General features: G+C 45.5%; 1 protein-coding gene and 1 pseudogene across 4 annotated transcripts in view; one reads left to right on the top strand and one right to left on the bottom strand.

Annotated features, from left to right (window-relative positions):
- The window catches only part of SLC35F3 (solute carrier family 35 member F3), a 147689-nt gene that overhangs the window by 61690 nt on the left and 62720 nt on the right, over nt 1-23279 (top strand). The window lies entirely within an intron of this gene.
- On the bottom strand, nt 911-17010 carry LOC147343178 (zinc finger protein 42 homolog; annotated as a pseudogene).

Raw genomic sequence — 23279 nt, 5'->3', positions numbered from 1 at the left:
TGGATTCAAATGGATTGATACCATCAAATAACCATTTACATCTACTATATGATTTCAGTATGGTTTGATACAATTATAAAAAGTAAAATGATTAATGTCATATTTAACTTAACATTCAGCTACTCATTCATTTATTGACAATTCAGTGCAAAATTTGCATTCTCTAGGATTATGTATGTATGCTCTATCATGGCTGACCCTTTGCAAGCCCATGACTATAGCCCACCAGGCTCCTCTGTCTGTGAGATTTCCCAAGCAAGAATACTGGAGTGGGTTGCCATTTCTTACTCCAAGGGATCTTCCCAACCTGGGGTTTGAACCTGAGTCTCCTACATTGATAGGCGGATTCTTTGCCACTGTGCCACCTGGAATTATCACATGTATTAAGATGTATATTCCTAAAAGGAAAAAGATAAGCAATTGGAAACTACAACTTAAAAAGCAAAGTTAATTTCATTTTTATAGTATGAGACATTAATGCCCATATCCAAAAATACAATTCATAATAACTAGAGATTCTGCTTTTGAAGCAAGTTCATTACTGACCTTACTATTAGAAGCACACTGTAATTTTACACACAGAGTTCTAAAATATTATCATAGACTACAGGAGCATCTTAGTAACATTTAAATATATATATAAGGTGGCCATATTGATTTAAAAATTATTTCCTGAAACACTAATCAGTGAGGCATATGAGGCATGTTTGCCTCCAGTCACTCTTTTGTTAACATGCTTATCCTGTTCAAGGGTTTCCCTGGTACCTCAGATGGTAAAGGATCCACCTGCAGTGCAGGAGACACGGGTTCGATCCCTGAGTCTGGAAGATCCCCTGCAGGAGGGCCTGGCAATGCACTCCAGTGCTCTTGCCTGGAGAATCCCATGGACAGAGGAGTCTGGCGGGCTACAGTCCATGGGAGTTGCAAAGAGTTGAACACGACTGAGCAACTAAGCACGGATGTTATCCGTTGGAGGATTATTTTCCATCTTCTTTCACTGACTCACTTTAGCTTTTGCATGAGTTAAGAGGTGAACTTTCACGTTATTTGATTGAATAAACTTGCAACAGCCTTCAAACAGACACACACAAAGTTTCTCCCCAGTACATGTATATACAAATTGGACAAGGAGAAACATTTTCCCACACAGTTCAAGAGTACATGTAAATGGCTTCACTTCAGTATGAACCAGAAAATGGCTTTTTAGTTTTGCGCTCTCCTTGAAGGCTTTCCCACATTCTGCACATCCATGATCTCAGGGACTGTGAACTCGGAGATGCTTTCTCAGGAATTCTCTATTCTTGAACTCTCTTATGTATCAATTGTGAAGACAATTATTTTTCTGGAGCATTGTATTCTTTATTTGTGCTTGGCTTCATTCTAGTACGTTCTGTGAGCTGTTTAGGATCTGGAAAGTCAGTGCTGGGTATTCCTCCAGGAGGAAGCTTCTTGCCTGTTTTGTACTCAGAAAACTCAAGAAGTGGATTCTGTCCAACAATCTGTTGAGGAAGTTCTTGTTTTGCCTTTTTTTTTTTTTTCCTCATGTATTCCAAGGAACATTCAAGAAATGAGCTTGCCATAAGAACATGTTGAGAAAGCTCTTGTTCCAGTCCTTCTTTCACACAAAGGACTTAAGAAGTGAGTCTTCGTCTGTGATAGGTTCAGAAAACTCACTTCCTATTATGCATTCTATGTAAGAGTCAGAGAAGGAATCCTCTTCAGCAACCTGAACACTAGCCTCATAGAACACATCCTCATCACATAAGGTCCACGTTGTATCTGGAGGTTCCTGCTGGGCTGGCGGTACCTTGTCCCCACTGACGGCTCTTCTCCCCAGGCCTTTCTGGCCAAGTGTCTTTTCACTTTTCTTCAATCTCTGGTTCACGGCCTCCTGCTAGTTCCCTCTCATAAGGTTTGCACCAGGTTAGAGCAGTCACTTCCAGGCAGGAGCTCTCTGTCTGAGTTGTCTTCAGCCAGCACCCATGCTCCTGTGATGCACTACATCTCCTATTCCAGTTCCTTCCAATGGTAAGACATAGAAGAAACCTCTAGCTGTGCTCCCGACAGAGGGTTGAAATCAACCCCGCTTTACCTGGAAATGTTCTAGACCTTAGGCTGATTGTTGAGCATCCTTTTGTTTTGCTTGATATATGGTGTAAATGTTTGCTTCTTCACCTCTAATGTTAAATTATGCTTTAAAGAACTAGAATCCAGCTGTAAAAAAAAAAAAAAAAAATGGATAGAGCTATATACCAGAAGGGGCTTCCCAGGTGACACTAGTTAGTAAAGAACCTGCTTGTCAGTGCAGGAGACATAAGAGACACAGGTTCAATCCCTGGGTCAGGAAGATCGCCTGGAGGAGGACATGGCAACCCACTCCAGTCTTGCCTGGAGAACCCCATGGACAGAGGAGCCTGGCAGGCTACAATCCATAGTGTTGCAGAGTCAGACACGACTGAAGCGACTTAGCACCCACACATTTGACAGAACTGTTCCCTCGTATAAAACTGTGAACAGGAGTAGTCCAATTCTCCTACCCTGCCTATAACTAGTTAGCGCTCTCTTAGAGGAGATCCTCGAAGTCGTGATCTCTGAGAGGCAACATTTGGAGAGGATCCTACAAAGTGGGAGGAAACCAGAATGGAACAGAATATATCCACCAGATCCACCGGGTGGCACTTTCTTCAGTGACCCCGTAGTCAAGTGCAGGGCTGGCCCAGGCTGACTACACAGAATTCTGTCTTTTTTTAACTTGTTATTTTATATTGGAGTGTAGCCGATTAACAATGTTGTCATTGTTTCAGGTAGACAGCAAAAGGACTTGGCCATACATACGCATGTATCCATTCTCCCCCAAACTCCCATCCAGGCTGCCACATGACATTGAGCAGAGTTCCCTATGCTACACAGTAGGTCCTTGTTGGTTTTACATTTTAAATATAGCAGTGTGTACAAGTCGATCCCAAACTCCCTAACTAGCTCTTCCCATCATCCTTCCCTGCTGGCAACTGTAAGCTCATTCTCTAAGTCTGGGAGTCTGTTCCTGTTTTGTATCTCCCCTTCTTTATTTGACTTTCTTCACTCAGAATGACAGTCTCTAGGCCCATCCGTATTGCTGCAGACCACTCTGCTTTGAGTCCCTCCAGCCTTATTTGTCCCAACCCCCATGCATCTCTCCAGGGCTGCCATGCTGCCTTTGGCATTCCTGGCACAATCTGGTAAGCGGCAGAGCATAGCGTTCCTAACCTTCACTTCCTGAAGTGTAAAACCCTATGCCCATTTTCACTTATGCTCTAGGACAAATTCAGTAACAAGTGTTGTTTTGGTATTTTAAATCCCAATTAATGTGCTTGCGTGCTCAGTCACTTCAGTCGTGTCCGACTCTTTGCGACCCCATGAACTGTAGCCCACCAGGCTCCTCTGTCCATGGGATTCTCCAGGCAAGAATGCTGGAGTGGGTTGCCATGCCCTCCTTCAGGGGATCTTCCCCACCCAGGGATAGAACCCACATCTCCTGTGCCTCCTGTACTGCAGGCAGATTCTTCATGCCTGAGCCACCAGGGAAGCGCAATTAGTGTGTAAGACCTCCCAATGAATACCTTTATTTTTATGTATGGACATGTTTCAGTTCCTCTTGGTTGTGCAGACTTTGGGGCACCCCTCAACTCATACTGATGCAAGAAACCATCTCACAGGCCTTGTGCTTCTGCCACAGAGTCAGAAAACCACCCTCAGGAGGAGGCTTCCTTGGCAGTCCAGCAACAAGGCTCAGATGGCAGGACAGTTTATTTGAAAGCAATAGCCTGTGTACTCTTTGGTTTCTTTATACCATTGGAATTTTATTGCAAAATTTAAAATTTAATAAAGTTCAAATCATAAACTTCCTAAAATAGTAGGAGACTAGCCGGAGAAGGCAATGGCACCCCACTCCAGTACTCTTGCCTGGAAAATCCCATGGACAGAGGAGCCTGGTGGGCTGTAGTTCCTGGGGTCACTAAGAGTCAGACACAACCAAGCGACTTCACTTTCACGTCTCACTTTCATGCATTGGAGAAGGAAATGGCAACCCACTCCAGTGTTCTTGCCTGGAGAATCCCAGGGACAGGGGAGCCTGGTGGGCTGCCATCTATGGGGTCACACAGAGTCGGACACGACTGAAGCGACTTAGCAGCAGCAGCAGCTGTAAATTTAAAGATGTGGAGAAATATGAGTTGATTTAATCCATTGAGTGACTCTGGTACTCACCACCAAAAGATATTCTTTTTTTTTTTTTGCATGCCTGTGCTGGGTCTTTGTGATGGTACACAAGCCTTCTCTAGCTGGGGCATGCAGGCTTCTCTTGTTGCAGAGCACGGGTTCTTTGAGCTTGGGCTCGGGAGTTGTGGCACATGAGCTTAGGTGCTCCGTGGCACATGGGATCTTCCCGGACCAGGCCTTGTCTCCTGCATTGACAGGCAGACTCTCAACCACGGGACCACCAGTGAAGTCCACTGGGGTAGATTTTTGATCTGAGCTTATCTCTCCTGTTGGGCAGAAGTCCTGGACAGACACAGGGCTGAGAAGGCAACTTCTATTTACAGACCACCAACATGGTGGCTCAGACAGGAATGAATAGGTGAAGGATCTGCCTGCAACACAGGAGGCCAGGTTCCATCCCTGGGTAGGGAAGATCCCCTGGAGAAGGGAATGACAGCCCACTCCAGTATTCTTGTCTGGAGAATTCCATGGACAGAGGAGACTGGTGGGCTGCAGTCCATGTGGTCACAAAGAGTCTGACACAGCTGAGCGACTAACACTTTCAGAGACCACCAACAGTTGATGAGTTATCCTTTATTCTTCACAGATATTTTTTTTTTTAAAGTTCTTGAAATACTTGTTGTGGAAATCTTGTGAAGACAATCAGTACAGAAACTGAAAACATCTAGAGTCTGGTCTTGATGAATAGATTCATTCCTGGAATTATTAGTAAATAATAATTACCTTCTCTGAATCAGAGCTTCTTTCTTTTGCAACATAGAAATCATACTTCCTTCTCTTTTTTTATTCTACAGGTGTGTGTGAGGTCCTTTGAGACCCATAAAAATGCTATAAAATTTAAACTGTATTCCTTCAAATAAAATCTGACTAAATCAAAAATCTCATTCAGCAGAGATTTGAGTCTCAAGCTCCATCATAGCATTAATAGACTTTGCTTGCAAAGAAAGACTAAAATATCACCAATGAATTGATCTGGTGTCATCATCCCAGTGAATAATGATAATGCCTTGACCTTCAATTAATTTGGGGATTGAGCTCTCCTTAATAAACATGTTTGGACCACAAGCAAAGAGAGGGTGAAACCCATTGTATTTAAAGATCACGGGCTGGTCATCGTATTGGAATACTCTGAAACTGTGTAAACTTGACAGAGTATGAAAAGTAGGATGACAAAAGAGCAGTGGGGACTTCCCTGGTCAAACAGTGGTTCAGGATCCACCTGCCAATGCAGGGGACATGGGTTCGATCCTTGGGCTGGGGACTAAAATCCCACATGCCACAGGGCAACTAAGCCCATGTGCCACAGCCACTGAGCCTGTGTGCCCTAGAGCCTGCACTCTGCAAAAAGAGGAGCCACCATAGGAAGCCTGTGTGTTGCATCAAAGACCCAGCACAGCCAAAAATAGGTAAAATTTAAAAAAAAGAGCAGTGGCTCTCTATCAATGAAACTTTTTTTTTTTTAAGATAGGAAATAGGACATAAGGGTTCTAGAAGCAGAATAACTCATGTCAGCCGTGGACCGCAGGATCAGGAAGGTTAAGAAGTTGCACATCAAGGACATCTTTAACATTTCCTTTCCACACCTTGGCTTCCTTGGTGGCCCAGACTGTGAAGGATCTGCCTACAGTGCAGGAGACCCAGGTTCCATCCCTGGGTAGGGCAGATCGCCTGGAGAAGGGAATGACAACCCACTCCAGTGTTCTTGCCCAGAGAGTTCTATGGACAGAGAGCCTGGCGGGCTACAGTCCATGGGGTCGGAAGGAGCCAGACACAGCTGAGCAACTAACACTTTCAGAGTAACTAACACTTTCACTTTAGCATACCTAGCTGCTGGAGCACTGTTCCACCTGTGGCCTCTTTATTGGTGGTCCTCCCTTGCATTTGAATCTGTCCTGAGACAGCAGGAAGGTGGGCTGAGCATGGGGTGCAAGCATTGGCCAATCCAATCACCATCAGATGGACTGTGAAGGAAGTCAGGAGATGGATGTAAAGTCGGACTTGGTGCTCTTAAGATCTCTTCCACCCCCTGAGAGTATGTGTCCTGCAACTGCATCAGAGCTTTATTGCTTTTTCTGAAGATGTGTAAAAGCAGTGTCAAATCTTTCTTAAATCCCTCCTGTTTTCCTATCCTCCCCCACCTCCGTTGTCATGGTGACCACTGTTTTGTACATTTGCTTTCCCAATGAAACATTGCCTGGTTCCATGTGCTGTCTTGGTGGGACCTGATTGCCTGCCCCTGTCTGTCGTTTTTCTTGCCTAGTGGCTGCCTCTCATTCTACTGGTTTGGACAGTAAAGACACCCCTAGTGAGTCTCAGGGATCAGCATGGTATGAGAAGTGTCAGATGGATTTTGAAGTCTTCAGAGTGTAACGAAAAGTAGGGTCTGGCTGCTTGCTGCTCAAAAAGCCAGAAAATTTGCTTTATTTTGGATGCTGGCAGCCATGGATGGGGAGAGGACAGACTCCAGTCCAAAGGCTGGCTTCCCCCTCCAACAATCAGTGGGCTACAGATAGGAACAGCGTATTCAGCTCTTGACAGTCATCTTGGAATGGGTCATCAGTGACCTGACCAGCATCATCTTGATTGTTTGAAGTACAGTTAATCTTCAGTTCCAGGGTTGATTTGTTTCCTTTTTTTTTTTTTTTTGAGGCCAGTTCTCAGAACTGTAGTTTATGTCATGTCTACAGTCTGGTCATCGTGTAGTTAACTTCTTCACCTGATGGGGATTTCAGCATCTGCAAAACAGTTCACAGAACATGGTTCAGAATATTTTCTATTGCCCTTGAGAAGGAACTAGAGGACCTTGACTATGCTTAATGGCTAAAGTATTATTGTTTGGTCTCTTTGACTATTTTCAAGCTTCCCTGGTGACTCAGCTGGTAAAGAATCCACCTGCAATGCAGGAGACCTGGGTTCGATCCCTGGGTTGGGAAGATCCCCTGGAGAAGGGAACGGCTACCCACTCCAGTATTCTGACCTGGAGAATTCCATGGACTGTATAGTCTATGGGGTCGCAAAGAGCCGGACACGACTGAGCGACTTTCCCTCCTACTTGACCGTTTTCCTTTGTTTCTGCATTTTCTCACTTCTCTGATTAAACTTATCTTTGGCTAAGTTTTCCCACAGACAAAAGGCAGGTAGAGGACATGAGGGAATGGGCAGGCCTGTAAGATCCTGCTCCTTTCCAATAGGATGGTGGCAGCCCCTGGAATTCATTAACAGGAAGGGTCTGAGGCTAGACCCCATGGTGTGAAGTGACTGTGGAGTCAGCATTTACCAGACGCTGCTCTTCCTTCAGTGTCTTCTCTGTCCCCTCCATCTATTATGTAATCATGTGAACATAATGTTACCATCTGATACCTCCTGTGCTCTGGAGCCCCACTGATACTGGCTCACTCTAGCTGACCTGTCTTTTTATCTGTAGGTAAAAGTCCCTCCTTCAATGCATTAATTTTTAAGCTGAAGTATACCCTGGTGGTATACTTTTACCAGATGGTAAAGAATCCGCCTGCAGTGCAGGAGACACGGGTTCATTCCCTGGGTAGGAAAGATCCCCTGGAGAAGGGGCATGGCCACCCACTCCAGTATTGGTGCCTGGAGAATCCCATGGACAGAGGAGCCTGGCGGACTGCAGTCCATGGGGTCGCAGACTCAGACACGACTGAGCGACTCTTTCCCTTTCACTTTTATAGTTAATTTACGATGTTTCAGGTGTGTAGAAAGTGGTTTGGTTTTACATATAAGTATATATATTTATTATATCTAGAGAGAGAGAGTGTGTATACACATACACACACACATATATATAGTGTTCTTTTTCAAGTTTTTTTCCATTGTAGGTTATTACAAGATATTGAATATAGTTCCCTTTGCTGTATCTGTTGTTGTTTATCTGTCTTATATTTAGTAATGTGTATCCATTAATCCCAAATTCCTAATTTATCCCTCCCACTCTTTCCCCTTTGGGAACTGCAAGTTTATCTTCTATGTCCGTGAATCTATTTCTGTTCATAAATATGTTCATTTGCATCATTTTTTAGATTCCACATGTAAGTGATATCATATATTTGTCTTTCTCTGATATTTCACTAAGCCTGATAATGTTGCTGCAAATGGCTTTTTTGCTCTTTTTATGGCTGAGTAATATTCCATTGCAGACATGTGCCCCATCTTCCTCATCCATTCATCTGTCAATGGACTTTTAGGTTGCTTCCATGTCTTGGCTATTGTGAGTTGTGCTGCTGTGAATATTGGGTGCATGTTTCTTTTCAAACTAGAGTTTTCATCTTTCCCAGGTATATGCCCAAGAGTGAGCTCAATGCACTGATTTTTATTTGACTCACTCCCAAAGCCAAACATCTGACTTCCGATATATCTTTACACATTTTTTCTACCCTTTGCATAGGTGGTTGCATATCAAAATGTGAGGGTCTGGAATCAGGTAGGAATGTGTCTGGGGGATACTTGAAAGAACCTGTGGGACCTTGGTGAAGGATGGCAAACTGATAAAATGAAATCTGGAGTAGCTGGAAATATGGGGAAAATAAATAGCAGCCTGGCAAGTTCCCCCTAGCCCAGGGGTGCCAGGAGACAGCTCTGGGGGGTTTCCAAGTCGAGGAAAAGTGTAGACTGACCAGTAGGACAGTTTTTGAACCTTTCTTTCTCATCACATACCACTTAGTAACATTGGTGTACCAAATAGGCCATTCTCTAGGACATAGTATTTTGGTTAAAAATTCATTTGTATACATTTAAGTATATATATTGGAGAAGGCAATGGCACCCCACTCCAGTACTCTTGCCTGGAAAATCCCATGGACCGAGGAGCCTGGTAGGCTACAGTCCATGGGGTCGCTGAGGGTCGGACACGACTGAGCAACTTCACTTTCACTTTTCACTTTCATGCATTGGAGAAGGAAATGGTAACCCACTCCAGTATTTTTGCCTGGAGAATCCCAGGGACAGAGGAGCCTGTTGGGCTGCCATCTACAGGGTCGACAGAGTCAGACACGACTGACGTGACTTAGTGGCAGCAGCAAGTGTGTGTGTGTGTGTGTGTGTGTGTGTATATATATATATTTAGTAATTTCCCTACATACAAACCTTCAAGTTGCAAATTTTCAAAGATGCAAATGTATGTTCAGATATCCAGGCACGCAAGTTAGTTCACACGTCTGTCGTACTTTGTCACACGCGTGCTTCCTCTACCAATGGTTGTGCTTTTGTGTATTTTACTGTACAGCACTGTCCAGAGTACAGGAGTAAGCATCTTTGTTTCTAGCCCTGGGTGTCTGAAAGCAAGCTTAAAAGCAGCAATGATGTAGCTGGTACTACTGTACTCTCCAAGGTACTGTACTGTAAGATTTAAAACGTTTTCTTTTGTTTGTTTGTTTTTGCTTTTTATGTATTATTTGTGTGAAAAGTATTATAAACCTAATTCGGTAGTGACTATATAGCCGATTGTGCTAGTTGAGTACCTAGGCTAACTTTGTTGTCCTTACGAACAAGCTGGACTTACAAATGTGCTCTTGGAATGAACCTCACTGGTATGTAGGGGACTTGCTGTAGAGATGAAATAAGCAACTTATGAACTAGCTCAACACTTAGTCATGGTTTATTACAGGATAGTGAATATAGTTCCCTGTGCTGTAAAGTTGGGCCTTGTTGTTTATCCATGCTAAATGTAAGAGTTTGCATCTACTAACCCCAAGCTCCCAGTCCATCCCTTCTCTTCCCCTCTCCTCCTTGGCAACCCCAAGTCTGTTCTCTGTGTGTGTGAGTCTGTTTTGTATGCGCATGCTCAGTTGTGTCCAACTCTTTGCAACCCCAGGGCTGCAGCCCACCAGGTTCCTCTGTCCATGGGGTTTTCCAGGCAAGAATTCCAGGCAGTAAAATTCTGACTGTTTTCAGGAGAATATTTTTTCTAATTAAAAGAATCTTGTTGGAATTTTGGTCCTGTTATGAGAGGCAAAAATCTTAATAAAGGCTCAATATGAGCTATGACACGTAGAGACATGGGTGGAGGAATCAGGAAAATGGGAATAGATACAAAAAAAGACGTGATCTGGTATTTCTGGGGAAATTATGTTTCTTTTGGAACAACTACACATGACATGTTAAAAAAGAACCCAAGAAACTTCACAAGAGACAGCACATAATCAGCTGCCAAGTGAAGGAGCTAGGCAGTGATTTCAGGAGAGGGGACTTGGGTGTGAACACGCCCAGTGGAGGCGTGAGACCTCGGTGCCCCCTGCTGACTGCCAGTGCTGCCCTGCTCTGCACATCTCCTAACCAGCCGTGAAGTGCCACCCCAGCAGAGGCAGGTGTGATGGTGCAATCAGTGTTCTCAGAGGAGGAGGAACTCCCTGGCCAGTGGCTTTGCCTCAAGTCATCATCTATCCTGTCCTCACAGACATTCACCTTCAGTGCTGCAGATGGAAGACCGAGAATTCTGCATTTCACATCTCCTTATTTCAGTAAGATTCCAATTGCATTTCCCCTGCACTTCTCATTTTATGTCATCCCTAGTTAAGGGGACTCGCATGCTTTTTTCAATATTGTGGAGACAGAGGGGTGTTTAAAATGCCTATGAACATTAAATGTATATACATGTATACATACCTAGGTACATGGATACATATATAGATATATGTAGGTGGTAGATAGATGGAAGGATAGATAGACAGTTAGATGGACTGATATATGTGGTACATATATATCTGAATATGTGTGTATACATTGAAGGAGATCAGCCCTGGGATTTCTTTGGAAGGAATGATGCTAAAGCTGCAACTCCAGTACTTTGGCCACCTCATGCGAAGAGTTGACTCATTGGAAAAGACTCTGATGCTAGGAGGGATTGGGGGCAAGAGGAGAAGGGGACGACAGAGGATGAGATGGCTGGATGGCATCACTGGCTCGAAGGATGTGAGTCTCAGTGGACTCTGGGAGTTGGTGATGGACAGGGAGGCCTGGCGTGCTGCGATTCATGGGGTCACAAAGAGTCAGACATGACTGAGCGACTGATCTGATCTGATCTGATCTGATGGCTCAGATGGTAAAGAATCTGTCTGCAATGTGGGAGACCTGGATTTGATCCCTGGATTGAGAAGATCCCCTGGAGCATGGCAACTCACTCCAGTATTCTTGCCTGGAGAATCCCCATGGACAGAGGAGCCTGGCGGGCTACAGTCCACGGGGTCCCTAAGAGTTGGGCACAACTGAGTAAGCACAGCACAGCACAGCATATACATTTGTATATGTGTGTGTGCTCAGTGCAACCCCATGGACTATATCCCGCCAGGCTCCTCTGTCCATGGGTTTTCCCTGGCAAGAATAGTGGAGTGGGTTGCCATTTCCTTCTCCAGGGGATCTTCCTGACCCAGGGATCAAACCCAAATCTCCTGTGTCTCCTACATTGCCAGGCACATTCTTTACTGCTGAGCCACCAGGGAAGCCCCGGAGATAGAAATATATACACAAAAAAGATGATGGTGATAAGTAACACTGATTCAGCATTTGCTACATTCAGTATGTGCCACATACTCTTCTCAGCACTGTGCCCCTACTAAATATTATAAACCTAGTTGGAGCCCCTAGTAGGGGAGTAGTGACGGGATTGTCCTCATTTTCCACGTGAGGCTGAGGCGCTGGCGGGTTTCATCACTCACCTGCCCAAGACACACATCTATGAAATGAAGAGTCAGAATCTCCTTGGAGGCCTCGGCTCAGAACCCAAGCTTCCATGGGAATTGCCTCCCTGAGGCAGCGCTGGGGGAGGTGGCTACTGGGAGAGGTCACGGTCACTGACTTAGCATTTTTTTACTCCTTCACAGCCAATGAGTGGAATATTTTTATACATCAGAAATCGGTGGCAATCCACATAGAAGAGACGGTCTAAGTCTCTTCTATTTTAGAAACACTGAAACACAGCGTGTATTCAAGGTTCTCTGGCACGACCTGGCCTTGGACTGGCGCTAAGCCCTCCAAGCCTGTCTTTTTTCATCTACCCTGAGACATGACCCCCAGAATCTGCGTGCTCAGAGCAGGGCCTCAGGGCAGAGGAGACAGTGGGTGGTGGGGTCCTGGGGGTGGTGCCAGGAGCCCCCCAGCATCTCTGTGGATCCGTGTCCACCTTGCCTGAGGGACATTACACGCAGACTCTGACGTCACAGCCTACAGTACGTGCTCTCTGAACAACTCAGTGGGCACCTCCATGAAGGCAGGGCCCCTTCCTGTTGACCGAAATACACCATAAGGTCCTAGCCCAGGGCCTGAGTTGGAGAACCCTAACCCTCGCCTGAGATGGGAGATCACTAGAAACACAGTGGGCATGTGTGCAAGACCACGTGGAAAGAACCCTAGGCCACATCAGTGCCAACTCTCCTCCTGGTAGAATCTTTCTTGAGACAGGTCACTTTCTGTGGCTCTGTTTCTATTTTATAATGATCTGCAGGCCTGGAGGAAACAAAAAAAGGATCATGCAGAATAGTGGGTAGGAATTACGCTTGAATTAAAAATGAAAAATGAGGACAAATCTTGACTTGGATGTTAGTGGACTCCAGCTCAGGCCTTGTTATAAATAATACTTGGTGCCCACAAAGGCCGACACCTGGCCGTTTACCACCAACAACCACGGTGAAGGCAGGTGGGGAGTACAAAGGGGCCCATGTGGAACAGCCAGGGCAGCTTCGGGGCGTCTTTCCACCAGGGACTTAAAATAGCCATTTCTCAGTTGCTTAGGAGGGAAAGGAGAAAGGCCAGAGGCATTCTGATAGGGACTGTGCCTCCATCTCTGACATCACTGGGAGGAGGGTGGAAGGCCTTTACAAAATCCATTGTCATACACAGTCCAACAAGAGTAACCTCAGTCCAACTGACGGATGCCGTGGCTGGGAGGGTTCATATAAGGGGGCATAACCACAGTGCTTGTGCATGTTGGGGGCGATATCTTCTCAGGAAAGAGGAGGTAACTAAGCCTAAACTTGAAAGTGATCCCTTGTTATTAAAAAAGCCCTGTTCAGTACAGTAATGTATCCCACATAGTGGCCTTATACCACCCCTGGATCCAAAATTTGATCCAAACGCCACCCACCACGGCTGCAGAGGGAGGAAGAGACAGAAGAGCCTGGGTTGGGGATTTTCTTTTCTTTCTTTTTTTTTTACTAAATATGTATTTATCTGGCTGCACCAGATCTTACTTGCAGCACATGGGATTAACTTAGTTGTGATGTGGGGTATCTAGTTCTCTGACCAGAGGTGGAACCCTGGCCCCCTGCATTGGAAGCGTGCAGTCTTAGCCACTGGACCGCCAGGGAAGTCCCTGGCTTGGGGCTTTTCTTTCCCCCTGATCTTTAGTGGCTTTTCTGTAATCTTGAGCAAATCACTCAGTCCTCCTTTTATCCAGCTGCCGCATCTGCAAAGCGGGAGGAGATTCTTAACACCTGCCTTGTTTCTTTTCTGCTTTATCTTGTGATCGTTGATTTATTCAACCACTTCCTTGTTCTCCCTGCCCCCAGTTTTATTAAGACATTATTGACACATAACTTACTCGTTTCTTCAGCAAACATTATTGAGGATTTAAGTTGTACCAAGACCTGTCCCAACCGTTAGTGATCGCTTAGCCAGCAAGACCCAGAGCCTGTTCTCATGGGGCGTGCGTTCTTGGGAAGGCAGCAGGCAGGGAACACATACATGCACGCACGTTCATATAGAGGTGCACACGCATGTACATATGTATGTGCTCAAATAAGTGCAAGCATGTATGTCATATATAAAGATATGTGTGTGCACATATAGTGTATACATTAATGCAGTTTCAAATGATGCGGGTCCTCTAAAGAAAATTATTTTAAAAGATTCTGGTGTGATGAGAAGCTTAAAAGTGAGTAAGACCAAAGCAGTGCAATGTGATGGGGAGCCAGGGATGGAAGTGAGGGAGATAACGTTGCCTCGACGGCTGGGGAAGGAACTCGGGTTTTTTCTTTCATTTTGATTATTAATTGGTTTGTTTGTTCATTGTTTGCCTGCCCACTTGAGTGTCAGCTTTAGGAGGGCCTTTGTCTATCTGGTCACCACTTAATCTCCACTGACTAGAGTAATTCCTGCCATGTCAGTTCAGTTCAGTTGCTCAGTCTTGTCCGACTCTGCGACCCCATGAATCGCAGCATGCCAGGCCTCCCTGTCCATCACCGACTCCCGGAGTTCACTCAAACTCATGTCCATCGAGTCCATGATGCCATCCAGCCATCTCATCCTCTGTCGTCCCCTTCTCCTCCTGCCCCCAATCCCTCCCAGCATCAGAGTCTTTTCCAAGGAGTCAACTCTTCGCATGAGGTGGCCAAAGTACTGGAGTTTCAGCTTTGCATCATTCCTTCCAAAGAAATCCCAGGGCTGATCTCCTTCAGAATGGACTGGTTGGATCTCCTTGCAGTCCAGGGGACTCTCAAGAGTCTTCTCCAACACCACAGTTCAAAAGCATCCATTCTTCGGCGCTCAGCCTTCTTCACAGTCCAACTCTCACATCCATACATGACCACTGGAAAAACCATAGCCTTGACTAGACGAACCTTTGTTGGCAAAGTAATGTCTCTGCTTTTCAATATGCTATCTAGGTTGGTCATAACTTTTCTTCCAAGGAGTAAGCATCTTTTAATTTCATGGCGCAGTCACCATCTGCAGTGATTTTGGAGCCCAAACAAATAAAGTCTGACACTGTTTCCACCGTTTCCCCATCTATTTCCCATGAAGTGATGGGACCAGATGCCATGATCTTCGTTTTCTGAATGTTGAGCTTTAAGCCAACTTTTTCACTGTCTACTTTCATCAAGAGGCTTTTTAGTTCCTCTTCACTTTCTGCCATAAGGGTGGTGCCATCTGCATATCTGAGGTTATTGATTTTTCTCCCGGCAGTCTTGATTCCAGCTTGTGCTTCTTCCAGCCCAGTGTTTCTCATGATGTACTCTGCATATAAGTTAAATGAGCAGGGTGACAATATACAGCCTTGATGTACTCCTCTTCCTATTTGGAACCAGTCTGTTGTTCCATATCCAGTTCTAACTGTTACTTCCTGACCTGCATATAGGTTTCTCAAGAGGCAGGTCAGGTGGCCTGGTATTCCCATCTCTTGAAGAATTTTCCACAGTTTATTGTGATCCACACAGTCAAAGGCTTTGGCATAGTCAATAAAGCAGAAATAGATGTTTTTCTGGAACTCTCTTGCTTTTTCCATGATCCAGCAGATGTTGGCAATTTGGTCTCTGGTTCCTCTGCCTTTTCTAAAACCACCTTGAACATCTGGAAGTTCACGGTTCACGTATTGCTGAAGCCTGGTTTGGAGAATTTTGAGCATTACTTTACTAGTGTGTGAGATGAGTGCAATTGTGTGGTAATTTGAGCATTCTTTGGCATTGCCTTTCTTTGGGATTGGAATGAAAAGTGACCTTTTCCAGTCCTGTGGCCACTGCTGAGTTTTCCAAATTTGCTGGTATATTGAGTGCAGCACTTTCACAGCATCATCTTTTAGGATTTGAAATAGCTCCACTGGAATTCCATCACCTCCACTAGCTTTGTTCATAGTGATGCTTTGTAAGGCCCACTTGACTTCACATTCCAGGATGTCTGGCTCTAGGTGAGTGATCACACCCTCGTGATTATCTTGGTCGTGAAGATCTTTTTTGTACAGTTCTGTGTATTCTTGCCACCTCTTCTTACACTTCTTCCTGCCATGTAGTAGATGCTAATTTTGCTATTGTTAAATGAATAAATGAATATACAATGTATACATATTTGTATACTATCAAGGTATACATATGACTTGATGGCTTGCTTTTTTCACTTAATGATAATGTCTTATGGATCTTTCTTTTTTATTATTTAGTTTTTATTGCAGTATACTTTACAATGTTGTGTTAGCTTCTTCTGTACAGCAAAATGAATCAGCCACATGTATACATATATCCCCTCCCTTTTGGATTTCCTTCCTATTCAGGTCACCACGGTGCATTAAGTAGAGTTCTCTGTGCTACACAGATGTTCTCATCAACTGCCTATTTTATACATACTATCAATAGTGTATGGGCTTCCCAGGTGGCGATAGTGGTAAAAAGCCAATGAAGAAGATGTAGAAGACATTGGTTTGATCCCTGCAGAGACACAGGTTTGATCCCTGCGTCGGGAAGATCCCCTGGAAGGAGGGCATGGCAACCCACTGCAGTGTTCTTGCCTGGAGAATCCCATGAACAGAGGAGCCTGGTGGGCTACAGTCCATAGGATCGCAGAGAGTTGAACACAATCGAAGTGACTTAGCATGCACACACATCAGTTGTGTATGGAGCTCACATTTTATTAGAGCTTTGGTTGGGGTGGGGTGGGTACCGACATGAGGCTGTGGGGAGAGGAGGGGGTGCGGAGCTCTGTGTGACCTTGTCAGCCTTTCATAGCATGTTACTTTAGAGACCCTATCTCCAATCCCATTCCCTGTTTTAATGTTGGGGAAATAAAATCCAAGTCATTTCAGCGTTCCTGGGAGCCACCAGCCTCCACACTCCCACCAGGGTTCTTTCACTGCACACTCCTCTGCTCCTGTGGGAATGGCTGGTTCATTCCCACTCCTACTCCACGCTCCTCCAGCCACCAGCCAGTCTGCTCTCCCCTGCTTCGGTTCCCTTCACCCCTACGGCCACCAGCTTCCCCAGCTGGAGAGCCCCTCACCGTGGGTGCCCTGTGCTGCTCCCCGCGGTGGACCCAGCCCATCATCCCGGGGTAAATGGAGGCCTCTCAGCCAGCTGCATTCCCCAGACAGGTGTTAAGTGGCAGAGAGTTCTCTGTCATTGCCCTGCCCCAGCAGCTGCTACAGCTCCCCCCTCCCCATGTTCCAGGAATCCCTCCCCAGGGGAATCTGGAGGTGCTGACAAAGCCACTAAGTTCCTGGGGTGACCCGGGCAAAAAGAGGAAACTGGCAAAGTGATGACAATCCTGCTCTCATTTGCAAGAGAAAAGCTGCTTCAGGCAGGCACGTTTCTGGAAAGTCTTTAGGAACCTCATGCTTTTCAAGGGAACACTTTGGGGGAGCTTGTCCTTTTAAGGAAGTGGGAGGGTCTCAAAATATGCCAAGTGGTCCACCGGCAGCACATCACTTGGGAGCTTGTTAAGACGCAGAGTCTGAGAACTGGCTTCCACAAACCACAAATAGAGAAGAGTTCACATACCGCCACTGAAGATTCTGCTTGACACAAGGAGAATCAAAGATCCCGCATGCAGCAACTGAGACCCAGTGCAGCCAAAAAAAAAAACTTTAAAAAAAAGCAGCAACAAAATATGATTCCCAACAAAAGTCCCAGATCTTGAAGGGTATGTTGACTCTGTTCATCACGGTCCTTGTGGCCTCTGCTGTGAGTCACAGGGATGGATCACAGTAGATGTGGAGAGATGCTGGTGCGTCTAGAAGAGTGATGGGAATTCTGCACTAGAGGGACAGGATCTCTGTGTGGCCTGGGGTCTATTCACTGCCCCTTGAAATTTTGCACGAAGAGGGACGGTGATGCATCTATAATATGCACTTTGAAGGTCCCCAAGCAGCGCTGTCAGGAGAACTCCCTGCCATGGAGGATATGCCCTGACTGCCCCGTCCAGCAAGTCCCCCACTCAGAAGCCATTTACTAACTACCGCATGCTTGGAATACAGCTAATTTGACCCATATACTGGATGTTAGTTTTCTTTCATTGTATTAATTTATATTAAAGAAAAAACTTGTGGTTTAGCTGTATTGTACAGTCTAGCTTTAGGAAGAATTTAAAATGCTTAACTTGAAAACGCTGGAAGAAGGGTATGTCTTCAGCGTTTACAAATATGTTGAGATGCTGTCATGGACAAGGGTGGTTACACTTTTACTATTTTTAAAGTTGCTTTAGAGGGCAAAATTAGAAGTCTTCAGGAAGGCTGGACTGACTTTTGATGACTGTGAATATAGTGAAGACAGTGGAGTCTGATTTCTTTTTTTTATTATTTTTCATTTTTATTGAAGTATGGTGGTTTATAATGTGTTCATTTCAGGTTTACAGCAAGGTGATTCATTTATATATATATTTATATATTCATTTATATATATGAGTATATTTAAATATATATTCATTTATATAAATGTATTTATATATATTCATTTTAATATATTTAAACATATATGGCTTCCCCAGTGGTTCAACTGGTAAAGAACCTTCCTGCCAGTGCAGAAAATACAAGAGACGTGGGTTCAATCCCTGGGTCAGGAAGATCCCCTGGAGAAGCAAATGGCTACCCACTCCAGTATTCTTGCCTGGAAAATTCCATGAACAGAGGATTCTGGCGGGCTACAGTCCATGGGGTCACAAAGAGTCGGACATGACTGCATGCACACAATGTATATATATATGCATGTGTGTGTGTTTATATATTGCCTGTCATATTTTCTCCATTATGGTTTATCACAAGGTATTGAATATAGTTCCCTATTGTATACACAATGGCGCCCCACTCCAGTACTCTAGCCTGGAAAATCCCATGGACGGAGGAGCCTGGTAGGCTGCAGTCCAGGGGGTCGCTAAGAGTCGGACGTGACTGAGCAACTTCACTTTCACTTTTCACTTTCCTGCATTGGAGAAGGAAATGGCAACCTATTCCAGTGTTCTTGCCTGGAGAATCCCAGGGACGGGGGAGCCTACTGGGCTGCCGTCTATGGGATCGCACAGAGTCAGACATGACTAAAGTGACTTAGCAGTAGCAGGACCTTGTTATTTATTTCATTTAGTAACTTGTGTCTGCTAATCCTGGAGCCTAATTTCTTGAGTTCAAATCCTGCTCCACCACTTCGTAGACCGTGGCTCCCATAAACAAGAGTTATGAATGTTACCACTATGTTGTTGCTATACTAAGACACAATAAAGACGGAGTATCTCAGTCCTGGAGCTGTGCAGCAATGGCTCGGCCTTCCCCTTGGCTCCCAGAGCTTCTGGAACTCCAGCAAGTGCTGCTGGAGGTGAAAGAGGGTAAGATGAGAGACAGGTCACGCCAGATGTCCCTTAAGAGCAGTGATACTTATGGCTGAAAAGATCTGAGAGCAGCCACAGATGGGGACCTATCCAGGTGGAATTCTCCGAGATGGGAGCAGATGCCAGCAGAGAAGAGTCCGGGGCAGGGGAGATGTGCAGAAACAGAGGAGTAACTCAGGATTGTTGGTGCCTCCAGCAAAAGAGATCCTGGGATCTTGATGGGCAAATCTACAGACATCAATTTGAGCAAACTCTGGGAGATAGTGAAGGACAGGGGAACTGGCTTGCTGCAGTCCACTGGGTCACAAAGAGTCCAGCACCACTTAGCAACTGAAGAACAACACATAGCACTAAACCAAGGCCAGAAAGCTATAGGAATAAACAAGGTCCTACTATATAGCACGGAACTATATTCAGTGGGTTGTGTATGTGTTTAGTTGCTAAGTCGTGTCTGATACTCTGCAACCCCATGGACTACAGCATGCCAGGCTCCCCTGGCCCCCACTATTTCCCAGAGTTTGCTCAAATTCATGTTCATTGAGTCAGTGATGCTGTCTAACCATCTCATCCTCTGCCACCTTTTTCTCCTTTTGCCCTCAATCTTTCCCAGTATCAGAGTCAGCTCTTCACACCAGATGGCCAAAGTATAGGAGCTTCAGCATCAGTCCTTCCAATGAATATTCAGGGTTGATTTCCTTTAGGATTGGCTGGTTTGATCTCCATGCAGTCCAAGAGACTAAGAGTCTTCTCCAGCACCACAATTCAAAAGCATCAATTCTTCGGTGCTCAGACTTCCTTATGGTCCAACTCTCACATCTGTACATGACTTTCTGCCATCAGAGAGGTATCATCTGCATATACTATATTCACTATCCTGTGATAAATGCAAAAGAATATATGTATGTATAACTGAGTCACCTTGCTGTACAGCAGAAATTAGTACAATGAAAATCAACTATACTTCAATACTTTCTTTAAAAAAATTAAAAAAAAAAAAAAACAAAGATATAGGAGAGTAATTTAGACCTGTATTCCCAGGACTGAGGACCCAAAAAGAAAGTCACTTGCTTCCTCAACGATCGAGAAATTAAAGAAGATGCCTCTTATGTGATACAGAGGAGATGGCGGTAAAGATGACCCAGCAGGAAGAATAGATCCTGCCTAAGATCTGGTCAAAGGAGGAGCTTGGGCATAAAACTAGGGACTTTTGGAAGAGATTTTCAGTGAAGTTGACTTGTGTTGCATGACATGCACCATGTAACAAATATGTTTGGTTGGAAGCTGGTGCACTTAAATACATGGGGGTTTCAAAGGCATTTTTAATAGCCACCCGTGGGTCTCCATACTGCAGTCAGGGCTGGGTAGTGTAGCAGAAAACAGAAGAAGAAAGCCCTCTATTCCAGGATCTCGGTCTCTGTAAGAGGACTGTCTTGTCCCTGTGGATGAGGGTCGTGGTGGCGCCAGGGGGCAGAAACGTCAGCAAAGCGGAGACAGACTCCTTCCCGTCTGGTTTGGAGGCTTTCTGAAGCACAGTTTCAGATGTTGTTGTCTGACTAGGGACATTTAGAGCACAGGTGGCTCACCCGGCAGCTTCGTTCTGTCTTCTTGTGATTTTGTAGAGAGAAGAGAAGGTTGGGTGAGACACTGAACGTGGAGGCAAGGACTTTGTGCTTTAACCAGGATCTTTAGGCAAAGGGCAGATCCCTTACACCCAGACACACAGGACCTCTCAGCTGAATTTACGTCAGTCCTGCGTGAGTAGATTGGAGAAAGAAATGGCAACCCACTCCAGTGTTCTTGCCTGGAGAATCCCAGGGACGGGAGAGCCTGATGGGCTGCCGTCTATGGGGTCACACAGAGTCGGACACGACTGAAGTGACTTAGCAGCAGCAGCAGCAGCAAGTAGGAAGTGCCTCCACTTAGGACCCTTTGATACCCTTCTAAATTACCATCTTTGGCCTGGGTTTGCATTCTTGCCTGAAGCCTTATAAATGCTGATCTCACTTTTCTAAAGAGGAAACAACAGAGGGTCTCCTCTCATCCTCCCGAAGCCCCTTCATTGTAGATTCCTCTTATTCTTTTCATCAAGTGATCATGGCCTCCTAAAACAGACAGTGGTAGACCCTGGCTAGGAATTAGGACGAACAAGATTCCTGCTTCTAAAGTGGGTTTCTGGAAGGCAGAGACAGTGAAGCCTGAGAACAGGAATGGCTGAGAAAGGAGTTATCAACTCTAAAAGGTGGATGCTACATCATTTAGGAGAGAGGGAACCAAAGCTAGAATGTTGTTGTTTAGATGTCTTTCTCCCAAGATAACTTTATGCAGACTTGCTCAAACTCATGTGGTTTTTAAAAATATTTATTTATTTATTTGGTTGCATTGGGTCTTAATTGTAGCACGCGAGATCTTTGTTGTAGCACGCCGGCTTCTCTAGTTGCAGCTCACAGGCTTCTCTCTAGTTGTGGTTCACGGACTTAGATGACTCATGGCATGTGGGATCTTAGTTCCCTGCTCCAGGAATCGAACTCACATCCCTCGCATTGGAAAGCAGATTCTTAACCACTGGACCACCAGCAAAGTCCTGACTCTTGTGGTTTTCAAAAAAGAAATGGGAAGACAGAGAGGAGAGGAGTAGGGGGCTTCCAGCTTTCAAGTCCCTGTTAGACTGGGGGCCTGAGAGCCAGGTGGGCAGGCGGGGCCAGCAGGTCCCAGCAGAGTGGTTGTGGGGCGCCCAGAGACCACTGGCAGGGCAGGATGGGGAGCAAAGCATAGGGTCAGAAATGGCCAGGAGCCCGACACAGAAGTGCTGGTGGGCAAGAGATGGGGGGGAAAGCCAGGCTACTCATGGAGTGGGCCTGGGGGTCAGCTTCCCCTACAGGCTAGGTCTAGAATAGGAAAAAAAAAGTTATGGCCAAAGACGTTCTCCTGATTGAGAAAGACAGACTAAAAATTCTAATTTGGGAATTAGTTCCACTTACAGTTGTGTTACCAGAAGTTGGCTTTGCTCCATTATGTAAGTAAGCAATGCATGTGTATCTTGCAGCACGTGAGTTAAGACTTTCCTGGATTTTTGCTGGCATGTCAGGCACCATTACCAGGGCATCCTTGCTTCATTAACGGTGTCCAGCAACGGGCCCATTAACTGGCCTGGTGGTTCTTGTGGCTGGAGAGGTCTGCTCCTCACCCAGCTCTGATCACCAGGGGCAGGAAGAGCCCCACCTTTATCCGCTAGGGACCACTTTCCTTAATAGAACATCTTAGCATCTCAACGGCAAAGAATCTTCATTTTCCCGTGTACTATTTAAAAAACACATTTATTTATTTACTTGGCTGCGCCAGGTCTTGGTTGCAGCACACCGAATCTTTGGTTGCAGCATGTGGGATCTATTTCCCTGACCAGGGATCAGACCTGGGCCCCTGCATTGGGAGTGCGGCGTCTTAGCCACTGGACCACCAGCGAAGTTCCTTCCCAGGTACTCTTAGTGGAGATGGTTCCTGCTTCATTTTCAGCTCAAGGCTTCACCCCAGATGAGGATGCCCACTACATCGCTGTGGGCACCAAATGGACTCCCTCCTAGACAGCCCACACTTTATCTCCTTGTTCCTATTCACCACCTACTTTCAGATGTCTGAGCATGTTTGCAGTACGGAGGGGCTATAATTAGAATAAGCTGATGGCTGTGTTTTAACCCTTCTACTGAGATTTCATCCTTAAATGAACTGAAACTCGCTTTGCCAGTCTGTTTATTGGAGGCCAGTGGAGAGAGGAATAACGGGATGCCCCAAGGCCAGGAAGTCACAGCACAGTATTCACTGAGCCCCCGTGCTTTCTGAGACGGGAGGGAGTAGAACAGGAAAATAGCTGGGTAGTACTGAATTAGACAGACAGGAAGCAGGGTGACTGGACCCTAGATAGCCTGGCGAACTCTCCCTAGGCCAGGACAGTTGTTTGACTTTGCTTGTTATTATCAACAGCCCCGTTTCTCAAACAACTTCCC

This window comes from Bos grunniens, chromosome 28 (genome assembly GCF_055505025.1).
Source record: "Bos grunniens cultivar Pamir isolate PY7600 chromosome 28, Bosgru_T2T1.0, whole genome shotgun sequence".
NCBI classification, from domain to species: domain Eukaryota; kingdom Metazoa; phylum Chordata; class Mammalia; order Artiodactyla; family Bovidae; genus Bos; species Bos grunniens.
Note: the sequence above shows the minus strand (reverse complement) of the source record. Positions and strands in the feature narration are given on the sequence as shown.